This window comes from Macrobrachium nipponense, chromosome 5, assembly GCF_015104395.2.
Source record: "Macrobrachium nipponense isolate FS-2020 chromosome 5, ASM1510439v2, whole genome shotgun sequence".
Classification (NCBI taxonomy): domain Eukaryota; kingdom Metazoa; phylum Arthropoda; class Malacostraca; order Decapoda; family Palaemonidae; genus Macrobrachium; species Macrobrachium nipponense.
Window position 1 is genome coordinate 74,091,231 of NC_061107.1, and position 27,186 is coordinate 74,118,416.

The window sequence follows — 27,186 nt, forward strand, 5'->3', positions numbered from 1 at the left end:
AAATTAAATACGTCTCTGGCAAAAAAGTTATATATAATATATATATATATATATATATAATATATATATATATATATATATATATATATATATATATATGTATATATATATATATATATGCTACAAATGTTCTTTAATATCTAATTCGCTCTACCTCAGAATTAATATATTTTCATATATGTTTAATCGAAGGGGAATTTTTCTAGGCGATAATAGAATTGCCGGCCGACGGGCACGAACATCGACATCTTCAATTCCAGGACTGGCAGTGAGCTTAGCAGTGGCGGGGTGGGCTAAGGCTACACTGCCAGTCCTGGAATTGAAGATGTCGATGGTTCGTGCCCGTCGGCCGGCAATTCTATTATCGCCCAGAAAAATTCCCCTTCTGTTAAACATATATGAAAATATATTAATTCCGAGGTAGAGCGAATTAGATATTAAAGGACATTGTAGCTCGATCACGGTAATGTGATATGACATATAATATATATATATATATATATATTATATAATCTATATATATATATATATATATATATATATATATATGTATAGTAAATATAATATATATTATTAGATGAATATAATATATATATATATAATAAATATATATATATATAGTAAATGTATGCATGAGCGTGCTCATATTACAAGGTCACATGACTGATTGGCTGCGCAACAGGTTAAAAGCAATGGGCAACTTCGCTGGCCAATGACACGAACTCCAAGAGGAATATGACAAACAAAACTACAAGGTCTAATCAGGAGGAATGAGGTCACCCGAATGGTTAGTCCGTAACAATTCCAGTGCCTCTGGTACTCTAGTACTCCTCCTTATTCTCATCTCTGCCGGAGCAGATGCAAATAACTTGCTTGTATACCCTGACGGCTAATATATATATTTTTTTTACTTTGCCAACACTTCATAAAAAAATGACACAGGTCTTCAATTTTCTATTCGGTTCCCTATCAATAATTTGGATAGCGTACTGCAGCGCTAAAAGCATCGAGAACGCAGGCCATTGGCCTTATGAAAGTTTGAAGTTTTTTTTTTTTTTTTATTTTCAAGAGGTTCCGAAGCTGAGGAGAGAGAGAGAGAGAGAGAGAGAGAGAGAGAGAGAGAGAGAGAGTATATAACGATGAAATAACATTACAATAAAGCATTTATACGGTCATGATAAAAAGAGCCATATAACCCGTATCTGAATCTTACTTCACGCCGCTAAGACTTATATGGAGCGAGCGATACGTAAGACCCGGAGTGGCCCCTCGACATCAACCCCCTACCCCCTTTCCCCCACAAACTCCTATGTGGCATTAGTCACCGCTGGACCAGTTCGACTGGACGATGCCTCCCTCGGGGGCATCTGGAACCCCGCCAAAGTGTCATGGGAAAGAGAAGACTCTCCCTTTCGACAGAATATACTTGAAGGAATCGCGGTTTCAGGACGTCTCCTCCTGCGGGAGATGGGGATACGTCTCGAATGACTTTGAAGTATAAGCGTGTCCAATAAACCTCTCTCTCTCCGTCTCCTTTTCTCCCATAAGCCAACAAAACAAAGGGGTCTAAAATCTGGCGGCTGGGGAGGGGTAAGGGGAGGGGAGGGGTGATCGTCACGAGTGGGGGTGGGGGGACCTCCTCATCCAGAGGCCCATAGAAAACGAGTAATGAAGATGATGATGATGATGATGACCCAACACGCTGTTGATGTGTGTGTGTGTCCCCTAGTCGAAAAAAAAAGGAAAACAAAGATTCGTCGTCGATATAAATCACACAACGTTCAAACCACCTGACTTGTCGAATGACAGCTGTCAATAAAGTATGAACTCATAAACCTGAGATTAGACGTCACACCACTTTCCTTTGAATTCGGATTCGGGATAAAGGTTGTCCAGGCCTGGATACGAGGATATTTGGAAGTGAGTGAGCGAGTCCCGTGTATACACAAAGTTCCGTGCGCGCGCAGCAGATAGGGAGCAGGAGATGCCGCGCGAGAGGTTTTGGCATCCAGGTGAGCTTTTACTATTTGGCGATGCCAGGTGAGCGGAAAAAAGTTCAATAATCGTTAGGGGGGGCTAGGTCTTCACGGCGGGCTTACACGATACGATTCGTAGCAGGTTCCGATCAACGGAGGGCGAATATCAGTCTCGCGTGAAAACAAACTCACCTGAATAAAAGAGGGGAGGATTAATATAGTAATCGGCAACTGGGAGCGTCCGCGCGCGTTGTGGAGCTCAGCATCCCATCCACACAGAGCATTAGTGGTTTGAACGTCGCGAAGTGTGGATACGCTCGCTGGTCCACACCTAAACCTCACAAACTAAGCCCTACTCCTCGCAGCGCTAGTGTGCAGTTTTGTTTTTTTTTCATCCTGCAAGGAATATATATAAGCGGTGCTTAAAGAAAGAGTGTGTGCTCTCTACTACTAACGGTGTGGCTTTTAGTTGTCCCGTGTTAATTTTTTTTTATTCGTTACATAAAATCAACTCAAAGCCTCGTCTGTTTTATCGAAGGAAACACAATATCTACCTATAATAATAATCATATCGCCGACCAACCTTCCAACACCTTTGGATCTGTAAATGGATTGCCGCCGATAGGTGGATCAATAAAATATATTTATAAAAAAATATAAAAAAATTTACTCCTCTTTGGATAGTGTGTGACGCAAAGTTCTTCTACCCTCACAATCAACCGTGTGAGACAAAAGTCTATTTCCAAGAAGTACGTATATATATACTTATATATATTAAGTAAATATATCGCTCCTTGGCCTTAACAACAACAGAGAGCAACGCCGATTTCATGAGGCTTGAAGGTAAAAACAACAGGAAACAACTTATCAGTTGTTTTATGTTATTTTGTTTTGTTTTCGTAGTTTTTAAGTTTCTTTTTTAACTCCATGTGAAACATTTTTTGCTGTACGGTTTCTCTCAAAAATTAAAGTTTGCATCGTGAGATTTTTCCTGCCGGGGCAAGAGGATATGATGATGATGACCACATGGTCTTTCTCTGGTCTGCTGGAGGAAGCTGTATCGTTTAGCCCGGGGTTCTCTGGCAACTCCCAAAATCATTTTAAAACGTATAATATATCGGTAGATACGAAAATATTCATTTTGTTCACTTAAAAGAATAAACAATCTTAACATCAACACCAATGGAAAGATGTAAATATATATATTTCTTTTCGTACATCCAGGGCATATAATATATATTTTTTTCGCATTTTTGGGGGTTACCCATGGTTCCTCATGTCGAGGATGTATGTGGAAGCGAGGGAGCACAAGAGGACCCGAGGGACCACAGATGTCAGGCCCCCAGAGACCGAACAAAGACCGGGCTAGAATCCCAGCGCCCTTACCATACTGTAGCCTGTCTCCCCCCTCCCACCACCTATCCCATCCCACCCCAACCTCTACCCCCACCCACCTCCCCCAATCTCCGAATCCAACTCCCCTAAACATCATCATCCTCTCCCTCTCTCTCTCTCCGGGGGTTGGTTCCACCAAACAAGAAGACCCTTCGTATCCCCGGCTTTCTTTGAGGGGTCGGTTAGGGGTCCCAAACAAAGACACAGCCAAGCCAACCTTCCCCTTCCCCCCCTCATTCTTTCTCTTCCCACCGGCCATTTGTGCTTCCTTTTATATGTGGCCTCTCTCTCTCTCTCTCTCTCATTCCATGGCCGTCGTCAACCGATTCCTCTCATATCCTGATCCTTTTCACCAAAAGGTTCCTGCGAGCTATCCAGACCACATCGAATCTCTCTCTCTCTCTCTCTCTCTCTCTCTCTCTCCGGAAATGTCTTAGAAATGGGCCCGATGATCAGATTTCCAAGAGGCCGGAGGAGGGATACAGACGTCTAGAGCACCTGGGCGAATTGGGTGTTTTCGCCTGCTGGTCTACACACACGCGGGCGGACTTCGATGTAACGGACGAGAAACACGTTGGTGGCAATTCCAGACAGCCGATTCCCTCTTTAAAGCCTCTCTCTCTCTCTCTCTCTCTCTCTGTTTGTGGGGAAAACTTATCCTTTACTTTCACTCTATACATGCGTGACCTTCACAGAGGTTCTCTTCACTCCAACTTTTCCCGGGAACTTTATTCACACCATGTTGTTTATCCTTGCGCGGATATATTCCAGTTCTTGAAAAAGGACGTCGCAGACATTAAAGAGTGATACGCACATTCGCGCCTACGAGAGAGAGAGAGTTATACTCGGCGTCATCGCCAGAAGGGCCCAGTGACGATTTTGATATTGTTTTCGAAATGTAAAATGAAGCACACACGCATTTCCTGTCGTGTTGACTTATTTGGCCGAAGAGGTTTGTCACCTCACTCACTGCTCCTATCACCTTGAAAGTGAGTCTCTCTCTCTCTCTCTCTCTCTCTCTCTCTCTCTCTCTCTCTCTCACACACACACACACACAAACGGAAAGGCGGTCTCTCTCTCTCTCTCTACCAATCGCCACCAAAGCATTAACAACGAAGGGCGGTTTTGCTTTCAGGTTGTGACTATTGTACGTTGTGACTATTGTACTACATATACCTGCGTCTTTCGTATCTTGCTTGCAAGCCTCAAAGTTAAGATGTAGTGGCCTGACGCACCAACGCAAATGACGCCGTTTCTCTCTCTCTCTCTCTCTCTCTCTTCTCTCTCTCTCTCTCTCTAGAATTTTATTCATAATTTATAACGAAAGCTACCCTTCCAAATTTGTCATGCCAACCAGCCCGAGAAGAGATTTTATTAAGCTGAGAGGTCTGGATAAACTAATCCTTAATATATATTTAATAGTAATAATAACATGACGCGGTATGAGAAGACTATTACGACAAGTTTCCGTTTATCGAATTATTAATAGACGCATGCCCTGCGTTTCCAGCTAAGTTCTTGCTGATGCTGCTGGGGATATAAAAAGCTAATGGTCCCCGGTGCCCTCGCTACACTCATGGACAACAAATCCAAATCTATCACATATTAAGACCATCTCTCTCTCTCTCTCTCTCTCTCTCTCTCTCTCTCTCTCTCTCTCTCCATGGTGCCTTCACTAGACTTATTAACAGCAAATCCTAATCTATCACATACTATGACTCTCTCTCTCTCTCTCTCCTCTCTCTCTCTCTCTCTCTCTCTCTCTCTCCCTCTCTCTCTCTATGTGCTCACTAGACTATAACAGCAAATCTAATCTTCCTCATGACTCGTCTCCTCTCTCTCTCTCTCTCTCTCTCTCTCTCTCTCTCCACTGCTCATTCACTTTTACCTCCGGACGGTTCTGCATGTGCAAATAAAAGAAAAAAAAAAAGCGCTGGTTTGTCTTGGATATATGCCGTTTTTGCACGACGCCTGGGGCAAAGGAAATTCGCACAGCTGTTACTCGATCCTATCCTTAAGGGAACCATTCTTTTTTTCGATTTCATTTTTGTAATGCTTTTTCCTAACGTTTTGTCTCGTTATGGAAGATGCCCAGACTATTGCGTTATGCTTTCCTTATTTTGTTTCAGTTGGTAGAAGGTTATATTTTATTTTTAAAAAGAATATTCATAGTACTATGTCTTGAAATGGTGAAACGAATCCACGTGATGTATATGTACATGTATTTATCTTTAAATATATATATACATTACATAACTGGATTTGATCAATTTATATGCATTACAAACAGGATTTGTTTATTATTATTATTATTTATATTATTAGTATTATTATTATTCAAAGAAAACTCATAATCGCACGAGTCAATAAAATAGTTCAGTGAATCCACAGTAGTATGCCTGTTTGATTTTGTTATTTAAAATACATACAGCTGTTTATATTTTAAATAACAGAATCGAACAGGCATGCTGCTGTGGATTTACTTACCCATTGTTATTATTATTATTATCATCATCATTTTTATTATTATTATTATTATTCAAACGATGAATCCTAAACAACGGAACAAGCCCAAGGGGGCCACTGACTTTAAGAAATTCAGGCTCCCAGATAATGTGCAGTTCATTCGAAAGAAATAACACAAGGTTAAAGGGAAAATACAGAAAGATATCAGTTATTAGACAAACCAGATAAATTGACGAATTAATGAATAAATCAAAATTAAGTGAGTTATCAATTCCGAAAATACCTGGGTCAATTGTTTAGTGTGGACACGAAGTGCTTGTTCCATGGAGTCTTCAACCGAAGGCTGGCCCAGCAATCTGTTGTTGTTTTTTTTAATCGCATTTGCATGAGACGTGAAGTTTCTGCTGTGTCATGACTGGTGAAAGAATTGAAAGAACAGACGTTTCAAGTTTTAAAGGAGAAAGTCTCACTGATGAAAATAGAGAGAGAGGAGGCACGTGGATCGCTAGAAACTTGTTCACGAGTGAAAGCTATCAATGTCACTGTACTTATATTTACTTAGTCATGAAGCTTATCAGTTTGCTTAAATTAACGTATGAATTATGAAGTACGACATTTTCTGTGACGTTTTAAATAGGGGTCCACAATAATAAGAAGGTTAAGGGTGGCGTGTATATTTTATAGACCCTCAATATTAAGTGTTTTTAAATTACACACGAAGTTTTAACATTCTTATTATTGTGGACCCCTTAGAAGATTGTATAAACTCCAGTGATAAGAGAGTTTTTCCCAGTTTCTTGTGATTTTAGAAAAAAAAAAAAAAACAAAGACGGAAGATCCTGTAAGATTCATTCAAGAGATACTGCATTATTGGCTAAGGAACGAGTTCTGCTTGGATATTATATATATATATATATATATATATATATAATATATATATATATATATATATATATATATATATATATATATATATATATATATATATATATATATATAATAATACGTGTCTAACAAAAGGAGCCCACAAAGACGCCAAAATATAGAAAGTAAGTAGTACTTTATTTCAGAGGTAGCTGTCTCTCTGTACCTGAAGAGAAAGAGACAGCAGTCTCTGAAATATAGTATTTCTTTCTTCCTATATATTTTTGGCGTTTTATGGCCTCCTTTTATTAGATGGAATTCTGTTGTAGCTGAACATTTTTACCAGTCATATATCACAATTTCATATATACACTACATATACTTACATGTGTGTTTGAGAGAAAGAGGTGCATTGTATATCCTGCATATCACACTCCGCATAATCTTGAATGCGGGCCTCAGCACTGGAAAAATCACTGTTCAAGGCACCCAGTGGAAATGTAGCTAACCAATCACCTAGTACTAATGATGTGAGGACGGACGTTAACCCCAGATATACCAAAGGCAGGAAGATGGAAAACTAGACCAATAGCCAGAGCTGGGTCACTTAATGATAAACCATGCAATGACGCAGCTATTCTCTCTCTCTCTCTCTCTCTCTCTCTCTCTCTCTCTCTCTCTCTCTCTCTCCAGATATGTACAAGGTGTATAATCAACTTATACACGGATAAAAGACTTGTAGAAGTGAAACGAGAGAGGGTGTTACCACCAAAGCCATAGTTTATGAGATGTGCATAACTGGCAGACAAACGTGGTTATCAATAGACTGACTATCAATAGACTAACTAGGTTATCAGACTGATAGACAGTGGTATCAATAGACTGACTGATAGACAAACAAGGTTATCAATAGACAGACTGATACAGAAATAAGGTTAACAATTAGACAAGGTTGTTAATTGGACTGAAAGATAAACAAGGTTATCAATTAGACATACTAGTAGATAAACAAGGTTATATTTTAGACAGCATAATAAGACAAAGCTATCAGTTAGGCAAACAAGGTATCAATTAGACTGATAGACAAAGAAGGTGATCAATTAGACACACTTGTAGAATGGTAGCCTCAAAATGGCTCGAGTCTATTATGGAGGGTTGAACTGAAAGTTAAAAAAAAAATCTTACTGGAAACAAAGTGGAAAAATAACCGGATCTCGGCATTCCACTCAGAAAGATAGCAAGGGTGGGCAATTAACCTCTCTCTCTCTCTCTCTCTCTCTCTCTCTCAACCGGTCTACCTCCCTTCAGGGTAAATTTCAGCGCACCGTTCGCTGTCGCAACTTTGGAGTTCGTGTCAAGTGGGGTGTGAAAGGGCGAATCCTTATCAAACGATTCATCGGCTATTGCGTTCCATCGGGCTGCTGCTTCTATGAGCAAGAGCCCGGGCTGGCATAAGGCCAGTTTAATAATATAAGAGAGAAAAAAAAAACAATAACAACTATTGCGTGAATTACTTATTGGTAGTACTTTCCGGTTTGGAGATATATAGTACTACTCGTAAGTAATTGCATAGTTGTACTGGTCATATCATGATTTCTAGTTTATATATATATATATATATATATATATATATATATATATATATATATATATATGCTTTAAAAAATCACAGTAGATGCACGTGACTTCGTTAAATAAGCGAATACCATAGGAAAATTATAGTTAAGACGAAAACGCTTGGATTTGTGCCTATCATTTTCCTGTGGTATTCCCTTATATATATATATATATATATATATATATATATATATATATATATATATATTATATATATATATATATATATATATATATATATATATATATATATATATATATATATATATATATATATATATATATATATAATTTAGTGTGTGTGTGTGTTCATTTGTCGTGTACATAACAGACCGTCGACTTGAGTTGATACTGAGTCCAAAAGCGAAAAATGTTAATTGAAGATGCATTGGACGATGTGTTTATGAGATAGTACTACCACTTCTGCCTAGGGTTAACAGTAGTACTAAGTACCTGCACGTAAAAATATCCAGCGCTGGCTGTAATTCCCGCCCTCGTTGGGGTAACCGGAAGTTCCTGGAATGAACTGCACGGGCGTGGTATTTACTAGACAGTGTTGCAGGTGGGTGGGTGGGCGGCCGGGCGGTTGGAGCGAATTAGTTACCATGACAGAAACGGATCAGTAACGGGCCGACCCAACCAGGGAAGCGGCTCTGGAACCATGATGATGACTTGAAACTTCTCTCTCCAGAACCCGACGAGCGGTTCGTAGCACGTACAAGTCAAATTCTCTCTCTCTCTCTCTCTCTCTCTCTCTCACACACGTTTCCCAGAAAATGCTGCATGCTTCCGCTGACCTTAGTAGCGACTTGGGTAATACTTGGTTTATTTGTCAACTCTTGTGAGATGCTTCTGGTGATGGTCATGTATGGAAATGTAAATCCACAGTAGTATGTCTGTTTGATTTTGTAATTTAAATTACATGTATTTTATATATATTTTAAATAACAAAAACAGACATACTGCTATGAATTTACTTTTCCATTTTATTGACTCATGTGATTATGAGTTTTATTTGAATTAGCTTGTATGTTAATTCCACACTGGAGAGGGCTCCAAAGTACGTATAATCATTCGCAAAGCAAGCATCTCTCTCTCTCTCTCTCTCTCTCTCTCTCTCTCTCTTGTTTAATGTCTATCTGTGTTATTTTAAAATGGAGGCAATTTGAATTACAATATATACGTAATTTGAATTGCAATGTACACATGGATACTCAGTCTCTCTCTCTCCTGTTTAATGTCTGTCTGTTATTTTAAAATGGAGGTAATTTGAATTGCAATATGTACGTAAAATTGAATTGAAATATACACAATGGATAGTCACACTCTCTCTCTCTCTCTCCCAAATTAGTAGTACGAGCGGAAAAACATATCAGAACTGGAGCACATTCACACCGTTTCTGGAGACGGCCAGTGGCTGTGATCTAACGACGACCTTTGGCATTACTACCAGAAAAAGTCGTCGTTGTCGAGGTCTAGCCAGCATGTAGTACGGGGTTATTTCACTCTTAGACCTGTATAACTGATTTTCACAAGTTTCTTTGGAGGGGAAAGATACGAAGAGGTTGCGCGGCCAAATTCTCTCTCTCTCTCTCTCTCTCTCTCTCTCTCTCTCTCTCTCTCTCTCTCTCTCTCTCTCACACACACACAGAAGCAACAGCAGCAGCAGCAGTGGTTGTACATTGCTGCACATAATTTTACACTGAAGAATTCTTGTGTTTACCGAGTTCAAATAAAAAAAAACGATAGCAGTAAATGTTACAGTCTCTGCATTTGTTTATTCATGTGTGTATGTGTGCGTGTTCTCGCGCACATAAAAGATACCATACATTCCTTCCAGATTATCAAGGGAGAATCACTATAACAAGTCTATGGCACCACGAGTACAGTAAGTTTGTGAAATGAATTGCAAGTACTTATATAAATATTAGTAAAATTCAAGATGCGTTACAACTAATGAAGGAACTCCCCCCCCCCAAAAGCGATACCTGAAGTGAATTTATTCTCTTTAATACAGCAACTTTTCCTCATGACTTCAAAGCGAGAAATATATCTTCTGGCATGCTTCAACCGGAAATGCTTTTAAAATATATTTCACTTGGAGTGATCTTATCAGCGCATTCTGAGAATGTTCGTTCACAAAACCGGAAATGACGCAAGGAACTTAATAGCCCTTACCTGCAATTGACAGCCATGTACAACGTGCAATAGCATTCCTTCAAGAAAACTAAAGAACGCATGATGGAATCCCCCCGGCCCCCAGCTGGAGCCCTTTTCATCCCTTTTACTGTACCTCCGTTCGTATTAGCTGTCTTTCATCGTATACTTTCCATCCTCAACAATTGACTCGTGGTGCAGCAGCGAAATTTTCCTCCTATTACACCTTTCAGAAACTTTTTACTGTCAATTTCTGTTTCAGCGGTTGATGACCTCATAGGTCGCAGTGCTTGGCCTTTGGCCTAAATGCCATATCCTATGATGGAATCCCCTGGAATAGTTATCGTACTTTGGTTGCGAGTAGCATCACTTTGTTGCAACCAGGATTTCTTTGGTTGAGACTAGGATCGCTTTAGTTCCGAACTTCCGACTAGGATTTCTTTGGTTGCGACTAGCATCACTTTGCTTGCGACTAGAATCTGTCTAGGCTAACAGTCATGGAGACAAATGGTTTACATTCGCGCCGTCACGACTACTTCTGTTACGGTACAGTTATATAACACCATGGAATTTGGTGGTCGTCTTTGGCTTGGCAGATAAAAGACAAGCTAAACTGTGTCGCATCTAGGCGAACACTTGTAGGACGGTGTTTTTATGTTTCGTGTGGAAAATATAATCGTGATAAATCTGTTGTTATATTTGGCCGCTTCTCTATTGTACAAGTATAATAACAGACGCATCAAGTGTCTGGGGTAACTTGTATCGCCGAGTTATTTGTCGTTAAATTTCACAGGTTACGTACATAATATACTTTCTTTATTCATTTTTAAACTGGTAATATGTAACTCACGGCTAATTTGCGGTATGTATGTTATGAACGGTTTTTTTTTTCAGCAATGTCAGTTAGCAAAGAGTAAGGGTTGTCCGCTTTTGCTATTTAATTTTATTTCATTATGCGAATCTTGCTAGATACTGCCCCTTCACTCTCCCCACCATAATATATAAAGAAGTAAGATACCCATAACTTTCAAGTGCTTCCAGAGTATTTGGCAATATAGGCCTATGTAGATACAACATTCAGGATTCGTTATAGTTTGAGAACGTAAGTGGTTCTTTTAGACTAAAACCTTTTATTTCAATTATACAAAGGTTACGCTGATTGTATTGGCTTGGTATCGACGTATTTGCTGTAGATTGAAGCATTCTCAGTGCCAAAGGAGTGTAATAGAACTGTGTCTATCTCAGAACGTGGATGAGCTTCAAAACAAGTTTATTTTGGTATATTTTCTTAAAAATAAACTACATTATAATCAGATTCTATCCATATTTTAAGTATGTACACTTATATTTAGACAAATCATTAATCTTACATCCTTAATGGATTATACAAGCCATACACTTAACCATTCACAAATGAAGTACATTTACAGATACTCAAATCTGGTACAAAACAGACAAACATATATTAATACCTTCTATATATATATATATATATATATATATATATATATATATATATATATATATATATAATGTAACATGAGATATGGATTACTATTTTTGCCATTCTTTTTTATAGTTTCAACAAAGCTTACATTTATTATGTAGGTTGACTACATGACATTTTTTTTACAAGAACTTGCAAATCACTTTCAGATTTCAAATTATGCCCTCTTTCACTTTTGTAATTAACGCCCACGCTGTTATTATAGATCAAATTTCTCTACCTCAGGTCATCATGTAGAAGACATTTTCTGGTATCCTATTCTTGGAGTAACCTTGACTGAAGAGAAAGTTTCCAAGACTAACAATATTCTGCTCGCCGTTGTCTGTCATGTTCAGACTTCCGGGATTATTGTTATAAATATTAGCGGATGTTCGTACTACATACGATAATTCTCGAGTTAAATGAAACTCTTATAAGAATTTTCAGCAAACAGAAGTGTTAGAATTATATACATGTCAAAACCTGGAAAAGTGGAAAAAGTAATCTTCACTGGTAGGCCTAACCAGAAAGTTGGCAATATGGTGCCATTTTCGAATCGTATTGCCCACCAACCCCTGTTTGCCAACTGGAGAGGCGATATAGCTCTTCAAATACAAATACCCTATTGCTATTTCCCTTGGCATGGCACCATAACTCTAAAAAGGAGGAGTCTTGGGTGTAACCCAGTGCTATAAGAACACGAGACCCACCATATATGGTAAACACATCACCACTCCACACTCCAGAACCTTATTAACCGCTCCTCTAAGATTTGGGGACACCCTGTTACCAGGCACAGGGCTAGGAGACCAAAAGTGGGAAGGAGAGGAGAAAGACGAGTCGGGGCTTTGGGGGGGGGGGGGGGGGGGGGGGGTGAGACGAGGGAGAAAGGCAGAGAATGCACTCTTTTTAGGCCTACCAAGAAAGTGGCTTAGCACGATCTGCTTTCCAAGGTGAGAGACAGAGGGGCTGACACCACTCGAGGTTCGAGTTTGTACAGAACTGGTTTAGCTAACTTCATTGAACTGAAGATTGATTTTGGAAAATACGTGGTCAAGTTGACGGTGTAGCTTAATAAGAAATTTAAAATCCTTTACTTTTTTTAACAGTAGATAGGATTTCACTTTTACAAAAGGCCTACGGCAGATTAAATTGCTCTCATGTATGTAATCAAATGCATTCCGTTTAAGTAATTTGTTCAGGTCACGATAAACCAGATGAAAGGATCTCTCTCTCTCTCTCTCTCTCTCTCTCGTCTATAATAATACCACAGAATTTCTCCTTATATGCCTACATCGTCAGAAGACCCATTTCTGTTTGTCGTACAGGGGTAGACAGACATTCCTCATCAGGGCGGTGAGCAGCTTTGAGGTCCATCTCTACCAAGTCTCTCTCTCTCTCTCTCTCTCTCTCTCTCTCTCTCTCTCTCAAATATCACCAGCTCATTTCATTTTTTTTTTTCGAACCAGACAACTGCACGACATTTCGATCAGTGAACTTTCACGGCCTCGCGTCAAGGCTTCGATGAATTAGTACCGTCATAGGTCAATACAAGCGGGTATTCAGGTCAGTGTATATATACACGAAGGCATTGAGACGTAATAACACGAGGGTACACAGTGAAATCTCAACGCACACTTGTCAGGTCAACCGGATACTACAAGGTAGACAAGTGGTCTGACGCTTCCCTGGACCACAACACAAAGCGAAGAAGAATAAAAAGAAGAAATTGAGAAAGTCAGTCACGACTATTCGTAATTGCTGAGAGAGAGAGAGAGAGAGAGTTGCACATCTCATTAAATTCGACTAAACTGCAAAAATAAAAATAAAAATTAGTCTCTTGTAAACCTTATTAACTCGTCAGGTATTAGTATAAGTCACAGCGTGTGATCTGTTAACTTGTGATATATATATATATATATATATATATATATATATATATATATATATATATATATATATATATATATATATATAAACGGTTCATTGTCTCCCCTTCCCCGTTTTCTCTCTCTGCCACCAGATCTTTTATAATGGAAACAAACAACTTTTTTGTCACTCGAATCACTGCTCATTTTCAAGTACACGGAAGTTACCTCGAAAAACAGGTTATTTTTGAAATCCTGCTGATCCGTGTCTCTTGTGAAGAAGAAAGCTGTCCAAAGGTAAAACGCCAGTCATTTTACACAAAGTTTATCTTCGGGAGTTTAATGTGATACGTAGGCCGAAGTTCACCGGTACAGAGGGATTAGACTAATGATATTGGCTACACCATTGAAACCCTTAAAACTTAGACTATTTACAATTACAATATGTTCACATTATACATAGACATTTTTTACATAATGCATGATCTCTCTAAACTGACAATTTAACTGGCTAAAACAGTAATAAATATACTCGATTTCGTGATACGTTGATGACTTATGGCTACAGTTATATCCTCTTGGGTGTAGGGTAATGTTCATCGGTATACCTACAGAGGGATTAGATTTATGATTTTGTTTTTAAACTATTGAAAGCTTTAAACTTACGCTATTTACAATTACAATATGGTTACATTATACACAGGCATTGCTTACAATATGCATAATCTCTCCAAACTGACAATTTAACTGGCTAAAACAGTATAATAAATATTCTCGATTTGGTGTCCTTGGGAGGTGCGGTGGAAAATTCCCGTGACCGACGCAAATGTCGACCGAACTTCTAAGTATACGTAATTCCTGTTTAATTAATTTCTGGCTGAAACCACTTTTCGCAGAATGCTGCTACGCACGAGTGTGACGACGCGTACGTTTATAAGCGACTGAAGAAATCTAACGGTTTGCAAAACGGTCGGGGAGGAGGTGCCATTACGTTCTGTTCCGCCTCAACGTGAGACCAGTAAATCACGTATTCGGGTAATTGCAATCGGAGATGATCTGGGATTCTTGACTGTGAATTTTATATGCAATAAAAACTGCTCAGTATTCTTGTTCTTTCATTTAAGTAAGCTAGCTTACTCTTGTTGTATAGTAACTTAGTCAAGATAATGATCGCGCGCATTTTATTTTCGAACTGGATATTGGTACGGCAGCCGTACCCCGATCGCGGTAGATATTGGTACGGCAGTGAATTGCGCATGCGCGAACCCTTGTTTACCGCCTCACGCATATCCAAAGACTATATACTGAAGTATATACGCAGTCTTTGGGCATATCAGTGACAGCAAGAAAAATGGTGACGGAACAGCATGAAACGCGGAATAATAAATAGTTTTCGCCGAAAAACAGATGTTTTCAGGCTTTAACGAGCTGAAAAAAGCCATAGACATCTATGAAGACTCAAACTTTCAAAAATTGGGTAATTCATGGTATATACGTAGGTCACGAACGATCGAATCGGCCCTGAAAAGAATTCCGAAGAGGAGATTCAAAGAGGATTATATATAAATATATACACTACCATCGTACCTTTGGTGACTTTCTCGGCCCATTATTCTGCCCGACATCGGCAGTTGCAAGGGCCTTTATACACTTCACAATATTCTTTTAATTCACTTCATTGGGTATTGCAGCTGTCGGAGAAGACGATGGAATTTACCAGGTAGTGAAATGGCAAAATTAAACAAAATTTCAGCACTATTCCATTAAAATTGGGATAGTGTTGTTTTTGTTGTACAAAAAAGCGGGACAAAATTCACAAAAGCAAAACAACAAAAAAAGGGGGTGGGGGAGGGACATTTTGCTAACTAAAAAAAGGGGGACAGATATTCAAAAAGCGTGACTGTCCCGCCTAAAAGCCGAACTCTGGTTTACATAATACAGTATGCTTAGCAAACTGGTAAACGGATATAGCTAACTGCCGTATCTACAGCAAGTCAAGAGCGCAATACAGCACCAATGACAGAATCTGCCGTACCCTCACCTCACTATATTATTTGTACGGCAGGAAGTCTGAAATTGACGCATGCGCAATTCACTGCCGTACCAATATCTACCACGATCGGGATACGGCTGCCGTACCTATATCCTGTGCCTTTTATTTTACGATGATAATTTTTTGTTGATGTCCCAAAGGAAAGCAGTCTCCAGCTAATTAGTTTGTAACGATTATTAAATAGAACAGCGTCTTGGTGGAAAGCGAGCGACGGGAAAATCTGCTTTTCCCTTAAAGAAAAAACGTTATTGCCTTAGGCTGAGTGTGAGAATGTGTGTGTGTGTGTATTTTAGACGCACGTGCTATGCGCGGTTTGGTAAGCCACGTGCCGGTTTCAAAGTACTCGTACCGTTTTCCATTTATTTTTTCTTTTTGCAAGGGCATTGTCGTACACCCCGTCAAAAAAGATAAAATTTATAGTACGTAAAAGAAAAAGAACGTTTCCCGCTGAGAATTCGTTTCGAATATCGCGGCACGTGCAAGTGGTGTTCTTGCTCGACATGTTGAGCTAGTCCTACCCTCTCACCACCTGCCCTCCTCCTCCTCCACAAACCTTTAAGGCGCCACTTTCTAGTGTTAATAGCATTGTTACTGCCGGTTTAAGATATTCTTAACAGCCCCGAGGCGAGGACAAGTATTGGGTCTACGACAGTGCTCCATAGCATGCAACAACGTTCATGGGAATCGGCAAAGAGATTGTAGTACAAGCTTATGGAGAGAGGGCTTTGAGAGAATTCACAAAATTTCTAAGTGCTTTTCAAAGCTGTAGGTCACAAGGCCGTTTTGTGTGTTTAAATTGCACTAGAGCAGGGGTTCTTAACACGGGGCGGACCGTTATCCATATCCCTTGGCTTTGGGGGGGGGGGGGGTTGTATGAGAACCACATGAAACTATAAAAGCTTTTGATTTTCCTGTATGTTCTATTCCTAGCTGTTCATTGTCGCTCGAACATGTGGCTACGACACGACGTCCTAACATTGTGTAATTGATAATTCTTCGCTCCAAGCAACGAACTGACCTGAAAGTGAAAGCAAGAGATTTTTTATTATTTTTTTTTTCCCGAGTGGTTCTAACTGTAGCTTTTTGCCCGGATCTGATTGGCTGCTGCTGTTGCTGCTGCTGCAACCAATTCCATCTCAGCTGCAAAAATTAACTAGACCTGAGCTGAGCGTCTTTATGAAATAGTTTTTTTTATTTTTTATTTTTTTTTTTTTAACCTCTGTCTAATAGCAATGCTGCTTCTGCTGTCGAACTTGACGGAGGCAGGTTTTGTTAGGAGAGCACCTGTTCGGTTTTTTGTGTATGAGCTGCAGTCAGTATTCAACTCTCTCTCTCTCTCTCTCTCTCTCTCTCTCTCTCTCTCTCTCTCTCTCTCTCTACCTACCTACCTACCTACTTATCTACCTACCAGCCAAAGCTATTTGAAGATAATACGTCTCGTAACTGGTTAGGTTAGGTGAGCAATTCCACATATGAACTTACCACAGGTGTCTCGACTAGACTGTGCCTGTAGGGTGCAACGACCTATATCATAATGACTGCACGTCCCTTTTGTTGTTATATTACCATTTAAACATCATTTAATTGCTTAAACATCCAGGCTTGTCATCGACTAGAATTTTACTTTATAACTTCCTTCCTCGGTTAGAACGTTCGTGTTCGCCCTGACAGACTTGTCTTATAAACTCCACTTAAACTACAAGTCGAATGTGATGAAAGAATACTTGTATTATATAGTACTATGTCTGTGCATGTTTTTATTCTAGCGTGGTACACAGAAAGAGATCCATTCACCACCATCCTAGACCTATATAATAGAGTGGGTTGAAGAAGTTCTTATAGTGTCTATCGTTTCATATCCAGGAAAACCTTCAGTTTCCAGTTGTAACATCACCTCTTATACCAAGGACGTTCTCTCTCTCTCTCTCTCTCTCTCTCTCTCTCTCTCTCTCAACACTGTAGAAACTTAGAAACTTGTTTAGTGGGTCTTATTATTTTAACCAGCCATTTAATTTTGCGGTGATTGGACCCGTGTGGAATTAATTATCGTAATAACAACGAAACTTGGAAGACAGAAGAGACGTTGGTTGGATTACGGATTGAATTCTTTGTACGAGGAGCAGAGTCCCCGGGTTTACCGAAAGGAGGTAAGATTAGCCTATGACGTTCTTACCCCGTGGGTGTAAGAGAAGACGAGCTGAGTGGGTTGGAGCTTGGAGGCTGGGGATGTGGGTTGGGTTGGGGGGTGTTAGTTGTGGTTCTGGAAGTGGATGGGGGACTGGTAGGAGAGAGAGAGAGAGAGAGAGAGAGAGAGAGAGAGAGAGAAAAGAGTACACGTTACAGGTAACCATTGGGTCAGTCTCAGCCAAACCACCCACGCCCGGGGTGGACACCGGATGCTTAGACAAGCCGGATGAATCACACGTGGGTGATGTACAAAAGCAATGCTTGCTAAATTGAGCTCTCTCTCTCTCTCTCTCTCTCTCTCTCTCTCTCGAGAGAGAGAGAGAGAGAGATTGCATATACTCTGTATACTTTAATTTAAAAAATACATTTAAAAGTTCATTTTACATTTCAGCACGTATACAATATATATAATTCATGTACAAAAGCAACAAATATATAGTCAAAATATTTTTTTATACATCAATATACTTAAATTTACTTGTATATACTCAACATACTCGGTCATTTTCATATTCGTTGTTGCCAATTACACGGGCATTGTATTTTCAGTTATGCTTTGTTCATAAGTGTGTGTGTGTGTATATAGAAATGTCTCTCTCTCTCTCTCTCTCTCTCTCTCTCTCTCTCTCTCTCTCTCTCTCTCTCTCTCTCCTACAGATGAGTAAGCACACGATGTCTCCTCGGATGACTAACAATTCTTTGAGACAGCCTAATACTTGTAACTCCATGTAACTCTGTTGTGTGTGTGTGTGTGTGTGCGTGCACAGAAATGCATTCGTTATAGCGCCTTGAGCAGATCGAAGCTAACGGTGAATTGGCATTAGACTTTTTAAAAACCTGTCTGGTCAGTTTCCCGAACAGGACCGCATGCTACCTGCCTTGGGAAAATCCCAACTATTTTTATTGTCATAAAAAGTGATGACAATAAACTTCCCGGCTCCTGTATGTTAGCAGACCTCTTATTAAGAGGAACAAAACCAAAAATTAAAATAACTCCAGAGAGAGAGAATCTTAATAGGAAGTTTCCAGTATAATCGTCGCGATGCCGCCTTTTTGAAGTCCTTGTCTTGAGAAGCTAGTAGCTTGTCGAGAAGTTGACTTGGCATTTTTCTGGACATGACGAAAATGGGAAGTTGTATATACCTAGTGGTGACGCGGCCTCTCTGTTATTTGAAGTGATAAGATCAGGAAATGGCCTCCAACTTCTATTTTTAGATGGTCTTTCTGTCCTTTACACACACACTTGTATATGGTGGAAGTATCCCATACGTATTTTTTTTTAATCTGAAAACAATTAGCTCTATACACACACTCATATATATATATATATATATATATATATATATATATATATATATAAATTTGAAGATTGGAATATACTTGTTCTTCAAGCTCTTTCTTGGTGGGTGTGGCATGAGTCAAAAGCTCCCCCCGCCCCCGCCCCCCCCGGGATTTTTTCCTCTAAAGAGCAAAATGCAGTCTTCTATATACTACTTTGGAGATCTTTACAACCCCACTCCCCTCCCACATCCCCACCCACCCCCCACCCCACCCAACGAAATGTTTATCCAGCCAAATACCTTTTCAGAAACCCCTAACCTCCCTAACGGACGGTCCTTTTTTTGGGTGGGGGATTGTGGGGGGGCAGGAGATGCCAAGCAAGAGATCGTGTCTTCCTCCTCACCCCCCCCCCCCCATTCCATCGCCCAACAAGTTCAAATAATTCATCTCTTTGGCCGATGCTCTGAAGGGTCAAGATTCATAGCTTCGGAGACGAGGAAACCGATCTTACGTTCCAGGCGTTCAATTGAGCCGTATATGATCTGTAGTTACCGGGGTCCTGGGCCCTTTTCAGAGCTCGTATATTGTATATGGGAACCAGGTTCTGGCATGACCGCTTCCGGCCATTCTCTCTCTCTCGTCTCTGCTCTTCTTCTCCTCTCGTCTCTCTCTCTCTCTCTCTCTCTCTCGTTGTTTCTTTGTAGGTTTAAACGAAAAAAACAAAAATTCGAGCTCTTTGTTCTTTTGATATATAACTCCTTCTCTATCTCTCTCTCTCTCGCTCTCTCTCTCTCTCTCATCCTCTCGCTCTTGTCTTTTTTTTTTTCTCTCCTTCTTCTCTCTCCTCTCTCCTTGTTTTCTTTTTTAAATTAACAAAAAAACGAAAAAAATGAAGCGGTAAGAAGCAAGATTTCTAGAACCAAAGGTATTTTCTCTTTAACTTTTTGCACGTTACGAAAAAAAGATAAGACGTGGAATAGTTTTTTAAAAAAAATTTTATTGCGACGAGAAAAAAAAAAACATGCAAAGACGAACGTTCAACCGGTAAATTCTCTTATTATATTTCCTTAAACAGAATTTTTTTTTAGGGTATTAGCTCTGTCTTAGCTTAATATTAATTAATAAATGGATCCCCAACATTCGGATGTTTGCCTTGAACATTGTAGTTAAATCACTTGGGGTAAACCCTTGACGATTTCAGGGTTTCATTACGAATATCAAACATATTAATGAATGTCATTCATTTTACTGTAACAGAGTTCACACAATTTTATGTTTGTATATAATACAATGATATATACTATATATATAATAATATATATATATTTAGATTATTATAATATATATATTATATATATAGATATATATAGATATATATATATATATATATATATATTCTTATCACAACACCGTGATTCATATACAAGCATTAAGCTGCAATTGTCCACTTCGGAAATAATATCTATACTTTCACGTATTTTAACCTAAGGGGAATTTTTTGGTTGATAAGATTATATATATATATATATATATATATATATATATATATATATATATATATATACATACAGTGTACACATACACCCCCTTTTTCGTTTTTCGGCATTTTCACATAATTTGTATTTTTATATATATCTGCTCCCAATGCCGCTTTGACGAAGTATGGGCGAGAGAGTGAGAGAGAGAGATTCCATAAACCAGGACCCCTCCGTACGCCATAGAAAGGACCCACTTGATTTTAGGACGTCGTGTAGGGTGATTTACGACTTTCATTTTGGCAATGGGAACACTTTCCCCCTCCCCCCCTTTTAATAAAAAGGATAAAAAAAAAAATAGGGTTATTTATGACCTCGGATAACTAAAAGCTCTTGCTGCTGCTGCTGCTGCATCTCATCTCTCTCTCTCTCTCTCTCTCTCTCTCTCTCTCTCTCTCTCTCTCTCTCTCTCTCTCTCTCTCTCCGCCGGGAATTATCTGCTCGCCAAAGTGCTTTGAGATTGATTCAGGTCAGGTTTTTGGGTCGCGATAACGCTAGATAAATCCTAAAAAGTAAATGTTTACAGGAAGCCACTACCATCCCCCGGCCCATATCCAACCCCCAACCCGACCCCCTCTCCTTCTACCCCGCCCGGCCCTGCTGCCGGGGCACTGCTATATATTCCCATCTATCTTCCGAGGTCAACTTTCGCAAGAGTGACATGAGTGCGCCATTTCGAAGTGGCCCAAAAGCAGAGACAATCTTTATTCGGGACAGCCTGAAATATGTCGTTTTGTAGTCACGTTTATTACAATCCTTGGTGCAATTACTGTCGATATTTATATTGGGGGAGGGGGGCCAGAGACAATCTTTATTCGGGAAAATCTGGAATATGTCGTTATGTGATCATTTTTTATTACAATCATAGATGCAATTACTGTCGATATTTAGATGGCGGGCGGAGCAGAAACAATTTTTATTCAGGATAACCTGAAATATGTCGTTATGTGATCACTTTTATTACAGTCATTGATGGAATTACTGTCGATATTTAGTAGGGAGGGTGCTGGAATAAAGTGGGGGGAAGGGGGAAGGGGCAGTTAAAACGCCTTAAGAAACTGGGCGTGACGACAATGAAGCAACTGCAACGTGGAAATCACCAACAGACAGTCAGACACCAACACACAGCAGCGAGCAGCGATTCAACGCCAAGCAGAGAGTCTGAGTAGAGAGATTCCAGAACCGGAACTGGAGCGAGCGACCTCGTGAGTCATTCTTCTTCTTCTTCTTCTTCTTCCAGCAGCGAATCAGAGCTTTCTCTAGGAATGAGTTGCTTTCATCACGCATCCCAAAGCCGCTGATCGAACAAAGCCGGTGGCAGTGTGCGTCTTCACCATGCTACGATAGCGCAAGCAAGGTCTAGCTAGCTAGTTAGAGGACGACCTCTTGGGTGAGAGCGCTTTAGACGAGGTTGGAGCCTCTCTGCTCCTCAAAAAAAAAAAAAAAAAATATGATTGAGTTGATCGGTATGGTCTTGGCCTGCCATCACCTCGGTGGCCGCGAGTTCGATTCTGGGGCATTCCATTGAGGGATGTGTATATCTGGTGATAGAAGTTCACTCTCGACGTGGTTTTCGGAAGTCACGTAAGTAAAGACGTTGGTCCCGTTGCTGAATAACCACTGGTTCTTTGCGACGTAAGAACACATACAAACAAACAATATACAATTTAGGACAAAGGGCAAGCACTGGGACCTATGATGAAGTCATTCAGCGCTGACATGGAAATTGACAGCAAAGGTGTAACAGGAGGAAAACCTCAAAGCAGTTGCACTATGAATCAATTGTTAGGAGAGGGTGGAAAGTAAGATGGAAGAAAGAGTATATGAAAGGAGGTACAGTAAAAGGAACGAAAGTGGTTGCAACTAAGGGCCGAAGGCACGCTGCAAAGAACCTTAAGTAATACGGGCCTAAAGAAAAAAAACAAAAAACGTATGGATACTGGAATGAATAAGGCACATTAAAAAAAGGACAGGAGGAACATTGCTGTAATTTTAATATGTGACTATGTAGGAATAAAAGAAGAAAAACGATGGTATTAGACGGTTTATAACATCAAGGATAATGAGAAAGTAGATATAAACTTAAAAGTTTATATGGGTAACTACAGAAAAATATAAAGGTTGAAATACATAGATTATTTGTAAAATGCACACGCTAATATACTATTAATGTCCATCCGACCGGTAGGATAGAATTATATGTTAAATTTATAGATCTGAGTCAACTTTGATAAAATTCTGCTCGGAATATTATTAAAACTAAAATATTGCATATTTTCTCTAATAAAAGATAAAAACATACTATTTACTAATAGGAAAACGGTTAGGTAAATATTACTACACCATGTGAAATAACAATGGATTTCGCACCCAATTAATCGTAAGGAATTTGAAGCCAAATGCTACGGCAGATTATACGAGATTCTGTTGCTAAGTTGACAGAATTGCAGTAACCTACAAACGCACGCGCGTGTCTGCCCCTGGAGAGGAAGGGGGTGGGGAGAGACGGGGCTGGCAGGTGAAGGGGAGGGGTATTGGGGTGGGTGCAGCAATATGGCGGCAGATGTTCGCAAAAGTTGCAAAGTACTTGACAAAGGTCACGTCGTAAAGAATAAAAAACAAGATCGACAAGGTACCTAAGGCCGGTGACGAATCTCGTACGGACAGACAAACGAAGCTGGGGAGATGGAAGTGGGGGCAACTTCCTTGGGTGGGGGAAGGATTAATCCTAGGTGGGGGGTGGGGGTGTATGGTGGAAGCCAGATGTCCCACAGGAGACGCGCATCGGGTGATGGGGGAGGCCTTCCTCTGGTTATAATGAGACACTCGTTGGTTCAAGGGATCTTTTTTTATCATAATACGGTACTGTGATGCTCAAAGTATAACTAAAAATAAAAAGTAGATCCCGAAGGGTAGAAATTGGTCGAGCTGGTACCGTACTAATGATAAAAAAAGATTTAAAAAAATCTAATAGAAGATCCCGAAGAGAGAACACATGAAAATCTTAGTCTAGACTAAGTTTTTGAAAAATAAGTTTCGAACATGATCACTACCGCCTCTCACATTCAATTTTCAGTCAGGAAACATTAATATCTACTAAATAGGCCTATTTTTAAAAGATATTTTTGGGATTTTTGTTGCACTGTGAAGCCAAATCTATCAATAAAATTAAAAAGAAAAAAAAATTCAGTTACTCCATTCGTGGTTGGAGGATCTTCGTTATAATAAAGAAAATGTTATATAAAAACGTATTTTTATCCCATTTTGTTATCTACGATATGCTTATCTCCCACTGACGACTAGCCTTATCATGGTGGCATTATTATTTACATAGGTTTAATGAGGCATTCTGTTGCTACAACTGCTGGGTATTACTAATATTACCACACTACTACAACCGTACCAACATTGAGCATTACTGCGCATGGGTTATATCTCATTAATATTAAAAAGGAATATGAATGTGGGTAAGATATTGCCTACTGATCTGGATTCCTGCGAGATGAGTCCTCTGAGAGAGAGAGAGAGAGAGAGAGAGAGAGAAAGCTGCAACTTTGTGAAAAAGGGTCTTATAACGACACCGGTAGAAGAGACAGGAAAGAGCAGCTGGTTAGCGAAGCCGAGGGCGAACATAGACTTAAAAAAAAGAGATAGGAAGGACAGAGAGAGAGAGAGAGAGAGGAGAGAGAGAGAGAGAGAGAGGAGAGGAAAGAGAGGGCGAGGAGAGAGAGAGAGAGAGAGGGAGGGAGGGAGGAAAGGGAAAAAGCACACAGAGGGGGAAGGGGGAGGAGGAAACCCCACTTCAATATAGAAGGATGATGATGTCAGTTGCCAGTTAGTATTAACTATCATTTTGGACGAGTCTATATTTTTATCAGTAATCTCAAGAAGTTTTTTTAGTCTGGGTAGGATTAACGTAAGTTTCCCGACTCCGTCACAAAGGCAGATGAATTTAGAAGTTGGTGGTGACAAAAGAGATGCACTGGAGTTATATGGATTAGGATGTCTCAAAAGACTTGTTAGTCCATACTAAGAGGAGACATCTTGTGCTCTCACTTATCTCAAGAAGCAGGTTTTACTGTTCATTCAGTGTCCTTCAAATGATTTTGTCTAGCTTTCTTTTCAACTCTTCCACGCTGTTGCTGTTTACAGCTTCAGGTGGCAGTTTATTCCACATGTCACATATCTTGTATGTAATGAAGTTCCCTGAATGGGATGTGTTGTATCTCTTCAGTTCTAGTTTCTATCCATTATTTCTTGTTTGGTTTTCTTTTAACGTGAATAGGAGAAGGCTACTTGATATCGTAACCCAGTGGTTTTCAAATTTTTTTTTTGCCAATGGCCCATTTTTGGCATCCCTAAATACTCCTGGCCCACTGCCCTTCAGAATTGTGTAGTGATGATAAAAAGAGTTATTATAAACCCCCCCCCCTCTCCTCTCTCTCTCTCTCTCTCTCTCTCTCTCTCTCTCTCTCTCCTCTTTTACAAATACCGGGTACATCTTTTTTGCTTGTTTTGCTAGTAGATTTTTTCATCTTTTTAATGCTATTTTGAAGATGTGCTTGGCATGGCCCACGAATTTGAAAACTGTCACAAGCAAATGTGCCATACCCTCAAAGTCTTAGATTTTAGGCTTATTACCAGTATAATAATAATAATAACAACAATAATGATAATAAAAATCATATAAATTTGTGCGCGTGATAATTGTACACGTATGTAAGAAATCTTACCTACAAATTACATAGCTTGACCCAAGGATCATTTATTGTTGTAGGCTAATCGCCAAGGGCAATAAAAATATTTCATCTATTGTTATGATCGCCAAGGACAAAAAACAGTCCCCATTCATTGTTGTAATCGACGAAGTGAACAGAAAAAAACAACCCTTTATGGTTTAATAATCTAGACCTATATAGAATCCATTAACCACCAAACAACTGGAAGGGAATGCAGTTGACGAAAAGAAATTTTTATAGGCCTGTCCTTGACCACTCATCTTTACACATGGAAGATACTTATATAAAAATAGCTAAAAGGTGCCAAATATGTAAGTAATATGGCAGTTATTATGGTGTTAAAAAAATGATTATAGGCCTAGTTAAAAAAACAATCCATAATAATTTGTAAGTATTGTAGGTATATGATTTTGTAATATTTCGTAACATCCGAATTATGTAAATGAAATGTAGTATTTTTCTAATAAAAGATAAAAAAATATGGTGCCCAAAGGTTCTGTAACCGGACAAGATGTGGTTCGCGAAAAAATACTGAGATAATCGACATTGATGTATACTATTAGGCCTAGGACTGGCTGTGTAACACTAGGCCTAGGTCCAGCATCGCCGTCAAGTCCCGTGATTTTGTCGAGCTTAATTCGTAATCCTGTTAATATGGTTACTGAAATGGCAAACGTATATTTTCCAATGTAGCAAACAAACATGGTGGAAGGGTTAGGAGGATGATAAAGACGAGAGATGAAGTCTCAAGTGAATTTTGTATTTTTGCCTGTTGCTACCCCGTTTCCATGAGCCCGAAACTCTCAAGAGCATTGTGGAGTTATGCTTGCACGAAGTCGGTGAAAAAAAGACTAAATTATTGAAATATTCAATTTCTTGGAGGGTTGTTTTACGCTCAACAACCATACCGGGTGCTAAGTTGTAGTACTTGTTTCGAGCCAAACAACTAGGCTAATGTTCTAAAATACCAGAAAAAGAGTTGGCGTTGGCAACAAAAATATTAACTTAATATAGCCATAAGTTGATTGTATATAAAACCTCTAGGCTATAACAACGTACTGAACTGAAATATATATGAATATAAGATTTCGCATCAGATAAAGCAGCTGCGACGAAGTCAACTAACTGTCATGTACCAAAATGCTAAGCCTTGCTTGAGTTAACTTTTTTCTTTTTATTAAAAAAATACTTTTAAATGTTCATTTTACAATTCAATACATATACAATATTTGTAATTTACGTACAAAAACAACACATATATAGTCAAAATATATTTTTTTCAGTATGCTTAAATTTACTATACTTGGATTATTTGAGGTAAAATGAAATTCTAAAACGCACATAGAACATTGGTCTAAGGTTCTTGATGAGTGAGGGAGAATATCATGAGCGCTATTATCAATATGGTGTTCTTGATGGTTGAGGAGAATATTATAAGCGCTATTATCGTCAATATAATCTGAAGTAATAGCTGTTTATTCAATTATATAAGTCAGTCGCAGGTTTTTGTCAGGCTTATGGCGTTACTCTTAAGGTAATCATTGTTGCAACGTATTCTGAAG

The 27,186-nt window shown here is 39.3% G+C and overlaps 2 protein-coding genes across 3 annotated transcripts in view; one reads left to right on the forward strand and one right to left on the reverse strand.

Annotated features, from left to right (window-relative positions):
• Nucleotides 1-27,186, reverse strand: part of LOC135215408 (uncharacterized) — a 1,081,448-nt gene that overhangs the window by 590,679 nt on the left and 463,583 nt on the right. The gene's annotated exons all lie outside the window — the stretch shown is intronic.
• Nucleotides 2,251-27,186, forward strand: part of LOC135215407 (RNA-binding protein Musashi homolog Rbp6-like) — a 260,769-nt gene continuing 235,833 nt past the window's right edge. Inside the window, exon 1 of the mRNA XM_064250010.1 lies at nucleotides 2,251-2,819. The gene's annotated coding sequence lies outside the window, so the exon portion shown is untranslated. The remainder of the gene's footprint in view (nucleotides 2,820-27,186) is intronic.